Here is a 12722-nt window from a genome sequence, read left to right as displayed (position 1 = left end):
GTGCTGGGCAACCAAACTCAGATCCCTATACTTGTGCAGCAAATAGTTTACTGGTAAAGCCACCTTCTGAGCCCCTGAAGGATACTCTTATAGACAAATGAACTCCTCCATTTCTTATTAGGGCTCAGACACACAAAATGCCTTCAATAACCAATTACCTTAAATATTTTGAATTGATTCCACACTGCTAGCATTGGAATAAAGTAATTTGTAGGTTTTTGCCCCAGAGATTTATTAATCAAGAGTCCGGTGGTTCATTTGAAAGGGAGTGTTGTTTGCTACCTCATGTGCAGGAAAAGCTAAGAACAAGAGATGCTCCTCTTCTACGATTTGACATTAGCTAGAAAATGGAGATAGCATTCTGTGTATGACTTAAATGACCATGATCTTGATAAATCCAACTTTGACTTAATTTTAAAAGATGTGCTGCTGACTCCCCGTGGGAGTCCTTGCCTTGGAGGAGGTAGGAATGGGGGGATAGGATGGGAGGGGAAGGCTGAGGGGAGGAGGAGGGAGGAGAGGAGCATCTGTGGTTGGTATGTATCATGAACAGAAAATTTCTTAATAATGAAAATAAAAATAAATTTCCAGAGTGGGACAAAAAAAATGTGTTGGGTCTTGTGATGCTTGGTGAAGGAGGAGAAGTGAAGTTGATCTCAGCTTCCTCAGAGTAGGTACCAGCTGCTCATGGCAGTGTGGCCAGCCAGATCCAGAAAGTGGCACACAGAGCATATGACACATCACAGGAAGGACGGCCTCAGCTTTCACCGTATTCTCTTGACGAATCCTTTTATTTTGCTTCAGACGTCTCCAAAACATGGCATTATAAACAGCTTAAATTTCAATGTTAGAACCTTGATTAAAATAACATGATTCCATCTGCAGGGAGCTTGAGTGCCTTTATAGAAATGAGACATGATGAAGGAGGAATACTTAGTACATGTTTTAGTTACAAGTGTCATTTATTTAAAAAATCAGAATGTAAATTTTAAAAAAGATATCTTAAGAATTAGAGTGGAAATTTGTGATGATATATTGTGTATTCTAATAAACTTGACTGGGGATTGGGAGGACAGAGCCAGCCACTAGGTTAGACATAGAGGCCAGTCAGTGGTGGCACACACCTTTAATTGCAGTACTGGGAAGCACACATGCCTTTAATCCCAGGAAGTAACAGCAGGGCAGAGTGAAGAAGCAGAAACTAAAGCAGTTCAGCTGAGACCCCTTTGGGTGAGGACTCAGAAGACTTCCAGTCTGAGGATTCATGGAAACTGAATTGGCTGAGGAGTTGGCGGGGTAAGATTGGCTGCGGCTTGCTCTGCTTCTCTGATCTTTCAGCTTTCACCCCAATATCTGGCTCGAGATTTTTTATTAAATGACCACCTAAGATTCAATCAACAGAAATTTTCAAAAAATATTTTGTGTGTACACTACATATAAATTTATAAAAAGATAGGAATAGTCCGGGGAAAACAAATATGACAACTTTCATTGTAGGATTATAGTTATTAATCTCATTTTTTTTAGACCAAAGACAGCTTGAGAAATCTTTTGACAGATTGCTTTGACTTTAAAAACTGCATCATCTTTTTTTTTTTCATTTTTAGGTACTCACACTGTTACAAGAAATTTGGGGGCACTGCACTTGGGGTGTGACATTTTACCAGGAAAATTGAAGTTCTCTCTCAGGGATCTTAGTCTGTTAATAGAATAATTTAAGAACTGGCTCATAAGAAAATTCAAGGACAATTTTACTAGAAATTAAAAGTAAAATAACAGGACAGGCAAGGCGAAAATCTCATCAGTTGCCAAAATGATGAAGATGGAGAAGAACAGACCAAGTTACTCCATTTATGAGCAGCCACACGGCCAGGTCAGAGGGGAGGCTCAGAGGAAGACAAAAGTGCCTGGCTTTGACCAGTATCTGAAAGATAGAGAAAGAAGGAAAAGAAAAACAATGTACTTTTCTCGATAATTCAGAAAAGTAGGCTAACCTCAACAAAGTGGCATTATCATGGCTCATAAGTAATTGTACTGAGAATGGTATTTCTAAGAAAGAAAAAATGCATTATCTCTTTAAAGGGATAATTATTTTTCCCATCCCATTAACATGGCTTATGGGGAATTGGCCTTCCCATGGCATAATCTTTCTGCCAGAAGATTGACATTCCTAGCTGGATTAAGTCCTCTTTTTCTTTCTAGGTGAACAGCAAAATCATATTTATTCTAATATAATTTAGTTTTTCTCTTACTCATTTTTCACAGTTCAACATTCATATTGGAAGTGATAATTTTAATATATTACAAACATAGTATTTTGAAAATAGTTATATATATATATATACATAACTAGTAAATTCCTCTGACTTTTTCCCTTTCATTAAAAACAGATTTTTTGCTCATATATTCTGATTACAGTTTCCCCTCCCGCTGTTCCTCTCAATTCCTACTCACCTCCTTTCCTATCTCGATCTGCCCCAATTTTTTGTCTCATTAGAAAACAAGCAGGCTCCTAAGGGATAACAGTCAAATATAATATAATATAATATAATATAATATAATATAATATAATGTAATGTAATATAATGTAATATAATATAAAGATAAAATGAAAACTAACATGGTGGATTATAAAAAGTAAACAAAAAGAAGGAAAAAGCCCAGCAAAAGGTATAGCAGGCTACTGAATTATAGTTATGCCATCTCAATGAAGTATTCCTAAGAATACTCTAAGTGCTAAAACTATCTTGGGTATAACTGGCCTCTGATCTCTTAGAGAAGCCACAAATTACTGAAGCACACATGTCCCTAGATCTGCCCTAAATTCCTATACAATGTGACCCCGAGCTAAGGTTAACTGCCTAAACATTTAACTGTTATCTCTTTGCTTCTGTGAGCAATGCCTGCTTTGCTTTAGATGTCCAGAGTTGCCTTTCTGTATAAGGCAAAAATGAATTTTTGGCCTTAAAAACTTAGCCAACTGGAAGCCAAGGCTTTTTCCACTAATCTGCTTGAGACAGTCCTACTGATGATAAACAAATACTTCATTCAACTTATTTAGGCCTATTAGGGGTTTTTAGCCTTCAGGTACCCAATAAAAAAGTACAGGAGGCAGATATAGACACAGAGATCCACTCATCTTCATACTCAGGATTCACTCATGTTTTAGGGAGACAGAAGTTAAATTATTTTTCTCTTCCAGGAAGAAAATGCTTTGCCCGACTAATCCTCAATACACTAAATGGAGCTCTACTGCTTATGAATGGCTGTTCACTTAGTTGCATGGAGTTTGGGAACATACACATGTTTGAGTGGTTTATTAAACCAACTGTGTGATGTTTTTTTTGTGAATTAATTAGAATAAAGTTATTTTTTAAAGCCTCCAATTAAGCCCAGACATCCTTGAGAGCTAACACAGTATTATTCTCTCTGAGAAAGGAACCTTAACATCATTTAAGAGATAGGCTGAAATTATTGCATAGATATAATCCATTTCTGTGCGAAACTGAGGGATCTATTTCCAAAAGTTGTTCATCAGAAGGAATTAGTGTCTTGACAAGAGTTTCTGCCACACCCTCCAGTAGAACTTTCAGGCAGAGCTGAGGAACCAGAGCTATCTGATGGCATCTCTTGTTTCAGAAACAAAGACACTTCCTGCTTCTAGCCAAGGACAATAATGGTACTCTGTACTCTGGTCTCTTTCCCCTAAACTGTCTAGGAGTTTTCTATCTTCTTTCTTCATCAACTATAGTAAAGGAGAATGTGGAAATAACATAATCAGTTCCTATAATAACAATTACAACAAGAGAAATAAGAGGGCCACAATAATACACTATCCAGGAGGAAACAATAGTAATTTCTGGCTAGAGGATATCAAAATAGAACCAAGCCCCATAAAATATGCTCACATCCGAGTGCATATAGGCAACACTGGTTAGACTCCATATATAAATCCCACTTCTCCACCCCAACTTCTCCTAAGCACCCACAACACATCTCCCTCCCAACATATCTCTCTCTCTCTCTCTCTCTCTCTCTCTCTCTCTCTCTCTCTCTCTCTCTCTCTCACACACACACACACACACACACAAACACACACACACATATTTTAAAGTTTAAAAGAATGAAAAATGTTTTCAAAATACTTTTCACTTTTCACATAGTAAATGACATATAAATTGAAATAAATGTAGGACTTCTTTGCAAATGTAGTTTATTAATGCTAGCAATATTTTTAATACACTGAGTAGTGAAGATGCTTCAGGTAGCCTTTTCTGAATGATAATTAATGAATAATTAATATTAGCAATCATATTTAAGTTTACTGTTCATTAATATAATCTATTTGCCACATCAGCATTTATATTATATTGAAATACAAGGATAGGTAGTATACTATAAACTATTTGGAACATTACTTGAGAAATTAAATGGTGAAATTCAGAAGTTTTGTTTTAAAAATGCATTCTTACAAATGTAACCTGACAGCATGAATAGCATGATGATAGTATCATCAGGTAATGAAATCAAGATGAAGAAAGCCTGGGACAAAAGAGGGAGCTGTTTAAAGATTGAGTTTTTCTAGTTCTATTATTAAGTTATTATTTATATTTTTCACTCTAACAATGGCATTACTACTTTACCATAAAACATTTATAAAGACATATCTAGGAAAACACTGATAGAAAATAAAATTCCAAAGACCCATTTTATTCTTGTGATCGGATTAAGGGCATGGGCTACCACCACCTGACTTCTATTCCTGGCTCGCTGATGACCTCTGATCTCCAGGCAAACTTTATTTATTAACATACAAATAAAATCTCATTTCATCACAATTAAAATATCACGACAGCAGTTTTCATCCCCTACCTTGTTTGACACAAGGTCCCTTTGTTGTTTTCTTCTGCATATGTTAACTGGCCTTCCGGCTTCCAGAGACTCCTGTCTTCACCTCCCATCTCTCAATAGCGATGGGATTTCAGATGAGTGTTACTCGTCCAGCCGCACACGATTCTGGGGATCTGAACTCCTGTTGTCTCGATGTACGAGGAAACGCTTTCCTCATTGATTGACCCTTCTGTCTAAGCTCAAGCATAGTCTTTAACCATCCCAGCCATCTTGGCCTCTCCTCTTTCTAATAGTAGTTTTGCACCAATCTGGAATGACGCTCTTGTCTAATTTCACGCACTCTGTCTTGCTCCTCCAGTTTACACTTGAATGCCTCCATCTCCACAATTTCTGTGGTTTACAGACTGGACAAGGGATGCCCTGACAGGAGTTTTAGGAAGCAGCTTATTTTTATCCCAAGTCAAGCCACAAAGGATTTAAAGAGCCTTTAAAAACAAAATAAGTATCAGTGCCAAAGAAAACATGAATCAGAAAAGAAGGAGCAGATTTAAGGGGCAAAGTGGTTGCTAAAACTGAGGCATGACTTCTTTTTTTAAATTTTATGTTATAATTTAATTTAATTTGACATATCAGCCATGGATTCCCTTGTCCTCCCTCCTCTCCCCTACCCCCCACCCCCCAACCCCCACCCCTGTCTTCCCCCCAGCCCACCCCCCATTCCCATCTCCTCCAGGGCAAAAACTCCCCTGGGGATTGAGTTCAACCTGGTGGATTCAGTTCAGACAGGTCCAGTCCCCTCCTCCCAGGCTGAGCCAAGTGTCCCTGTATAAGCCCCAGGTTCCAAACAGCCAGCTCATGCACTGAGGACAGGACCTGGTCCCACTGCCTGGATGCCTCTCAAACAGTTAAAGCTAATCAACTGTCTCACTTATCCAGAGGGCCTGATCCAGTTGGGGGCTCCTCAGCTATTGGTTCATAGTTCATGTGTTTTCATTTGTTTGGCTATTTGTCCCTGTGCTTTTTCCAATCTTGGTCTCAACAATTCTCATTCATACAAACCCTCCTCTTTCTTGCCAGTTGGACTCCTGGAGCTCCATCTGGGGCCTGGCCATGGATCTCTGCATCTGGTTCCCTTAGTCATTGGATGAGATTTCTAGAATGACAGTTAGGGTGTTTGGCCATCCTATCACCAGAGAAGGTCAGTTTGGGCTGTCTCTAGACCATTGCAAGTAGTCTATTGTGGAGGTATCTTTGTGGATTTCTGTGGACCTCTCTAGCACTTTGCTTCTTCCTATTCTCATGTGGTCTTCATTTATCATGGTCTCTTATTTCTTGTTCTCCCTCTCTGTTCTTGATCCAGCTGGGATCTCCCGCTCCCCTAAGCTCTTTTTCCCTCAAACCTTGCCCTTCATTACCCCCACTCACATCCAGGTTGTTCATGTAGATCTCATCCGTTACTCAGCTATGTTCATATCAGCATTGTTTGTAATAGCCAGTACCTGGAAACAACCTAGATGCCCTTCAACTGAAGAATGGATAAACAAAATGTGGTACATATACACAATGGAATACTACTCAGCAGAGAAAAACAATGATATCATGAGGTTTGCAGGCAAATGGATGGATCTAGAAAAAATCATCCTGTGTGAGCTAACCCAGATTCAGAAAGACAAACATGGTATGTACTCACTCATAGGAGGATACTAGATGTAAAACAAAGATGACTAGACTGCTACTCACAACTCCAGGGAGGCTACCTAGAAAACAGGACCCTAAGAAGGACACAGGGATTGCCCAATGACAGAGAAATGGATGAGATCTACATGAGGCATGACTTCTTATCAGATGCTTCTAGACTCAGAACAAAGAAGGATACTTTGTTAGGTATGAGGTCTCATTACCTATGAAAAATTGTGCCAGGATTTTAAGAGAGTAGACTTCCTTCCAGAATACATTTCCTTATGTATACTGAAAACATAAGTTTTGCTTAGAACTTTAATTTGTGATTGGAAAGAAAAGTCTTTTTGTGTACACTAAATTTCACCATATCAGATTAACAATTTGCCATCCCATTTAGAGGCAGGGCATAGCTTGGTTTATATTCTACATTTCCAAGGCAGTTTTTTATTTTGTATTTTCCTTTAACCCTGCTTAAAGCCAGGTTAATTCATAAAGCTCAGAGTCATACCTGGAAACCCATGTTAAGAGATGAGTTCCACTGGAGAGACATGCCATGAAGCTTGGAGTACAGACAAAACAGAAGAAACTGGAAACTAGATAGGGTCTGAACCGATGAGAATTACTAAATACTTTGTGGATTAAAATAGGTAAAAATGTCGCTTTTACCTTGTAAGAGCCTAAGGGGAAGCCTACATCAGCACAGATGAAAAGTATGCTAATTCAACTGCATACATGGATTGATTCAATGGCTAGAATTAATTTTTGTGACAGTTTTTACATTTTATAATAACTTTAACGAGAAATTTATGGCATATTCTTTTTTTTTTTTTTTTTTTTTTTTTTAAATATGCATTATACTTTTTTTTTTTTTAATTTTTATTTTGCAATACAATTCAGTTCTACATATCAGCCACAGATTCCCTTGTTCTCCCCCCTCCCGCCCCCCTCACCTTCCCCCCAGCCCGCCCCCCATTCCAATCTCCTCCAGGGCAAAGCCTTCCCCACAGACTGAGATCAACCTGGTGGACTCAGTCCAGGTAGGTCCAGTCCCCTCCTCCCATGCTGAGCCAAGGGACCCTGCATAGGCCCCAGGTTTCAAACAGCCAACTCATGCAATGAGCACAGGACCCGGTCCCACTGCCTGGATGCCTCCCAAACAGATCAGGCCAATCAACTGTCTCACCCACTCAGAGGGCTTGATCCAGTTGGTGACCCCTCAGCCATTGGTTCATATTTCATGTGTTTCCGTTTGTTTGGCTATTTGTCTCTGCGCTTTATCCGACCTTGGTCTCAACAATTCTCTCTCATATAAACCCTCCTCATTCTCGCTAATTGGACTCCCAGAGGTCCACCTGGGGCCTAGTCATGGATCTCTGCCTCCAGGTCCATCAGTAGATGGATGAGGTTTCTAGGACGACAATTAGGGTGTTTGGCCATCCCATCACCAGAGTAGGTCAGTTCGGATTGTCGCTCGACCATTGCCAGCAGTCTGTTGTGGGGGTATCTTTGTGGATTTCTGTGGGCCTCTCTAGCACTTTGTTTCTTCCTATTCTCATGTGGTCTTCATTTACCATGGTCTCCTATTCCTTGTTCTCCCTCTCTGTTTTTGATCCAGCTGGGATCTCCCACTCACCCAAGCTCTCTTTCCCTCGACCCTCGCCCTTCACTACCCCCACTCCTGTCCAGGCTGTTCATGTAGATCTCATTCCATTTCTCTGTCGTTGGGCGATCCCTGTGTCTTTCTTGGGGTCCTGTTTTCCAGGTAGCCTGCCTGGTGATGTGAGTAGCAGTCCAGTCATCCTTGTTCCACATCTAGTATCCTGTTATGAGTGAGTACATACCATGTTTGTCTTTCTGAGTCTGGGATACCTCACTCAGGATGATTTTTTCTAGATCCATCCATTTGTCTGCAAACCTCATGATGTCATTGTTTTTCTCTGCTGAGTAGTATTCCATTGTGTATATGTACCACATTTTGTTTATCCATTCTTCAGTTGAAGGGCATCTAGGTTGTTTCCATGTTCTGGCTATTACAAACAACGCTGATATGAACATAGCTGAACAAGTGCTCTTGTGGTGTGGTTGAGCATTCCTTGGGTATATGCCCAAGAGTGGTATAGCTGGATCTTGGGGGAGATGGATTCCCAATTTTCTAAGAAATCGCCATATTGATTTCCAAAGTGGTTGTACAAGCTTGCATTCCCACCAGCAGTGGAGGAGAGTTCCCCTAGCTCCACATCCTCTCCAGCATAAGGTGTCTTCAGTGTTTTTGATCTTAGCCATTCTGACAGGCGTAAGGTGGTATCTCAGAGTTGTTTTGATTTGCATTTCCCTGATGATTAGGGATGTTGAGCAATTCCTTAAATGTCTTTCAGCCATTTGAGTTTCCTCTGTTGAGAATTCTCTGTTTAGTTCTATAGCCCATTTCTTAATTGGACTGTTGGGCATTTTGATGTCTAATTTCTTGAGTTCCTTATATATTCTGGATATCAGTCCTCTGTCAGATGTGGGATTGGTGAAGATCTTTTCCCATTCTGTAGGCTGTCGCTTTGCTTTGTTGACCGTTTCCTTTGCCCTACAAAAGCTTCTCAGTTTCAAGAGGTCCCACTGATTGATTGTTTCTCTCAGTGTCTGTGCTACTGGTGTTCTATTTAGAAAGTGGTCTCCTATGCCAATGTGTTCAAGACTACTTCCTACTTTCTCTTCTAGCAGGTTCAGAGTAGCTGGATTTATGTTGAGGTCCTTGATCCACTTGGACTTAAGTTTTGTGCACGGTGATAGATATGGATCTATTTGCAGCCTTCTACATGTTGATATCCAGTTTTGCCAGCACCATTTGTTGAAGATGCTTTCTTTTTTCCATTGTGCACTTTTGGCTTCTTTGTCAAAAATTATTTGTTCATAGGTGTGCGGATTAATATCAGGGTCTTCAATTCGATTCCATTGGTCCACATGTCGGTTTTTATGTTATGGCATATTCTTTAATACAGATACCTGTATATTAACTGTTCTTCTTCATCAAGACATTTAGGAAGTGGAAGTGAAGAACTCAATGTTCCAGACACTGGTGACCCTCCAGAAACTTCCTTCCTAGTCCCTCTTATTTTACTTATTTTAGGTTTTGCAACAGAGGTATGAATCTTTGGAAATTTTTCCACATTATTAATCGCCTCTAACACTTAATGAAAAAATTCAAACAGTGCCCACTAGTGCCCAACAAATTTATGTTCACTAAATACAAGGGTTTAGAAGTCCACAATTTAGATCTAGGTAGATGATTTTGAAAAAGGACAAAAGCTGAGGTCTGAACTCAGTGTGGGAAGGAAACAGATTGGTCCCCTGCCAGGAACTCCCCACCCTCATCTGATTGAGACTACAACTTTCTGTGTCCCCTAAAATTTTGAGGAATTTATGTCAAAACAATTGAAAAGGACTATTACCATGGTCATTGAGAACAACCACCAACCGTGCAGAAGAGGTATTCTGTTAAGTTGGTTTTGGCAATAGGAAACTAAACAAGAAGCTTTGCATCTATAAGTGAATGACTAGAAACAAAAATTCTATTATTCTATTGAAAGCTAATCATGGTTTAGGGATCACAGGACATGGCTAATACATTGTAGATCAGAGAGTAAACTAAATTCATTAAAAATCACATACTGGGACTGTAGAGATGGCTCAGCAGTTAAGAGCACTGGCTGCTTTTCAGTGGTCCTGAGTTCAATTCCCAGAAACCACATGGTGACTTACAATCATCCATAATGAGATCTGGTGCTCTCTTCTGGCCTGCAGGCATATATGCAGGCAGAACACTATACATGATAAATAAATAAAATCTTTTAAGCTGGGTGGCAGTGGCGAATGCCTTTAATCCCAGCACTCGGGAGGCAGAGGCAGGTGGATCTCTGTGAATTCGAGTCCAGCCTGGTCTACAAAGTGAGTTCTGGGACAGGCTCCAAAACTACACAGAGAAACTCTGTCTTGAAAAAAAAAAAAAAAAAAAAAAAAACCACCACATGCAGTTTGTAACTTTCATTTTCTTTTTGCATCACTTACTGTTATACAAGGACAACAAGGGTCTTGATTAAAATTTTTCTTTGCACAAGTTCAGAATCTTAAGTTTAATGAAATTTAAGGAAGGTTCCTGGTGATCTCCTATGGGAATAGGTTTAATATTTAACTTCTTGTGGCTCTTTGTCAGAAGGGGAATAGATTCTCTCCATTTTTCTGGTAATTTTCACATGTGTGTCAAGTAGATCGTGAAGGCAAGGACTTTGTTGAATACTTATGACTTGTCTGGAGTAAGGAAAGGTGAGTGTCCTGGAGGTGAGTTGCCATAAGATGGTTACCATGTTGAGGAAGCTGTCACTAGGCAGATTCTACTTTATTTCCTAGTTTTTATAGAGCAACAGACTTCTCCCCTAAGAGGACAACTGTGAGCATGAAGTACTTGGCTCTTCTGCCTAGGAACCTTGTTGCCTATCATGTAGCTCCCCCGACTCCCACATGGATCTTGTTGTTGCTCTTTAAGCAAGTAATGGACCATCTACATCTTGTGGTGGAAAGACACCGTGGCAAGGGCCCCTGAAGTCACAGTGATTGTTCTTGTGGCTCTGGGCAGCTGCAATGTGGATGCTAACAGCTACTTCATGGATAGATGTTCTACATTCTGTTTTTTCAATCGCATTTCCTCTTGCGGGCTGCAAGAATATATTATAGAGATTCTGCTGTGTATTAAAGTTGAACTTTGACCGGCCAAGGGTCTGTCAGAAGGCAAAGCCATTTATTACAAATATTTGGTGTTACCCAGCCTTCAATATTCCAGCTGTGAATATTCAATATTCTGCTATGAAATCCTTGCATGCCCACACCAATTGGTAAACAATTCAGCTCCCCAGACCTGCTGAACCTACTAAGTTACTAACTGCCCTGCTGAGTTTAGGAGACCAGCTGGCAGGAGACACATAGCTTTGTTTCCTGTGCTAATGAAGCTCAGACCACCTCCTTACCTTGAGGAGGCCTAGTGGTTCTCCAGAGCACTTGGACTGAGAACAAAAAAGTTTTTTACATGTCAAGGTGAGAGGTAAAACAACATTCCTGAGGAGGCAGGGAACAAGGTACCCAGGGAAAGAAAAGGCAAGTATTTTCTGTAGACAAAGACTGAACAGCATGGCAAGAGAGAAGAGAGGATGACAGAGATTCCATAGAGGGTAAGCCGATCTCCAGTAGAGTTTTCTGAGTGTCAGGAGTAGAGAGCAGCAGAGATGGAGAAAGAGGATACAGAGGACGAAGATGAGGCTGAGAGCATAGGAGTTAAACTGTTCTATGAGCTGGGGAACTGGATGAAACTGCAGTTATGGAGACAGGATTTCATCTCAGAGAAATAGACAGATTTAGAGCTTGGTATGTCTAGAGGTATTCCTGCCTTGAATGCCTGGTGGAACCATAGCTGAATTGATGTAATTTTGTCTTAGAGGAATAAAGTTAACAGACATAAGAACATAGTGTATGTAGATTTTTTTTCTTGATATCCCACGCCGAACATAGCAAAGCCCCCTTGGACCCCGGGGAATCAATAATTTCCTTTTTATTGAAGTCCAAGTTACTATTAAATGGTTTGATACTCAAAGGAAATTTTTCTGAAATAAATTATTTCCAGGTGACTGTTTCATCAAGTAGCAATAACAGTGAGTCTTGAGGAAGCCAATCGAGGAGAGTTTATACTTTATCAAGGCCCACTTCTTCTGGATTGGAGATTTCTAGTTCATTTAAAGTTGGTCTAAGTTCCTGGATGGTATTGGGGTAGATTTGCTTATGAGGTCCTGCTTTGTCCTTAACAACATCCAAGTTGTAAACAGCACTAGCAAAATTATTAGGTCATCTACATGATCACAAAGCAGCATCAATGATTTTGGGTTCAGGAATCAGATCACGGCCAACAAGTGTTCTCCCAGGCATCAATGTCTGGTTGGTTGAAGTATGTCACCAGCAAGCATCAAACTCTCTTGTGTCTCATGTGACCCCTGAGAATGGCAGCGGATGGGCTGGACAGCAGTGGGGCTGGAGGCTGAGACTGGGTGCTGGAAGCCTCCAGCAGCTGTGGCTGAGGTACAGCAAGGGAGGGCAGCATGCACATGAAGGTGACCTGCAGAGCATTGACTCAGGCAGATGTTCTGCATTCTTGAAGAGTT

At 40.3% G+C, this 12722-nt stretch overlaps 1 pseudogene; it reads right to left on the bottom strand.

Annotated features, from left to right (window-relative positions):
* Positions 1 to 12249: 12249 nt before the first annotated feature.
* On the bottom strand, positions 12250 to 12710 carry LOC131926124 (cytochrome c oxidase subunit 5A, mitochondrial-like; annotated as a pseudogene).
* Between the last annotated feature and the right edge of the window lie 12 nt (positions 12711 to 12722).

This window comes from Peromyscus eremicus, chromosome 16_21 (genome assembly GCF_949786415.1).
Source record: "Peromyscus eremicus chromosome 16_21, PerEre_H2_v1, whole genome shotgun sequence".
NCBI classification, from domain to species: Eukaryota; Metazoa; Chordata; class Mammalia; order Rodentia; family Cricetidae; genus Peromyscus; species Peromyscus eremicus.
Note: the sequence above shows the minus strand (reverse complement) of the source record. Positions and strands in the feature narration are given on the sequence as shown.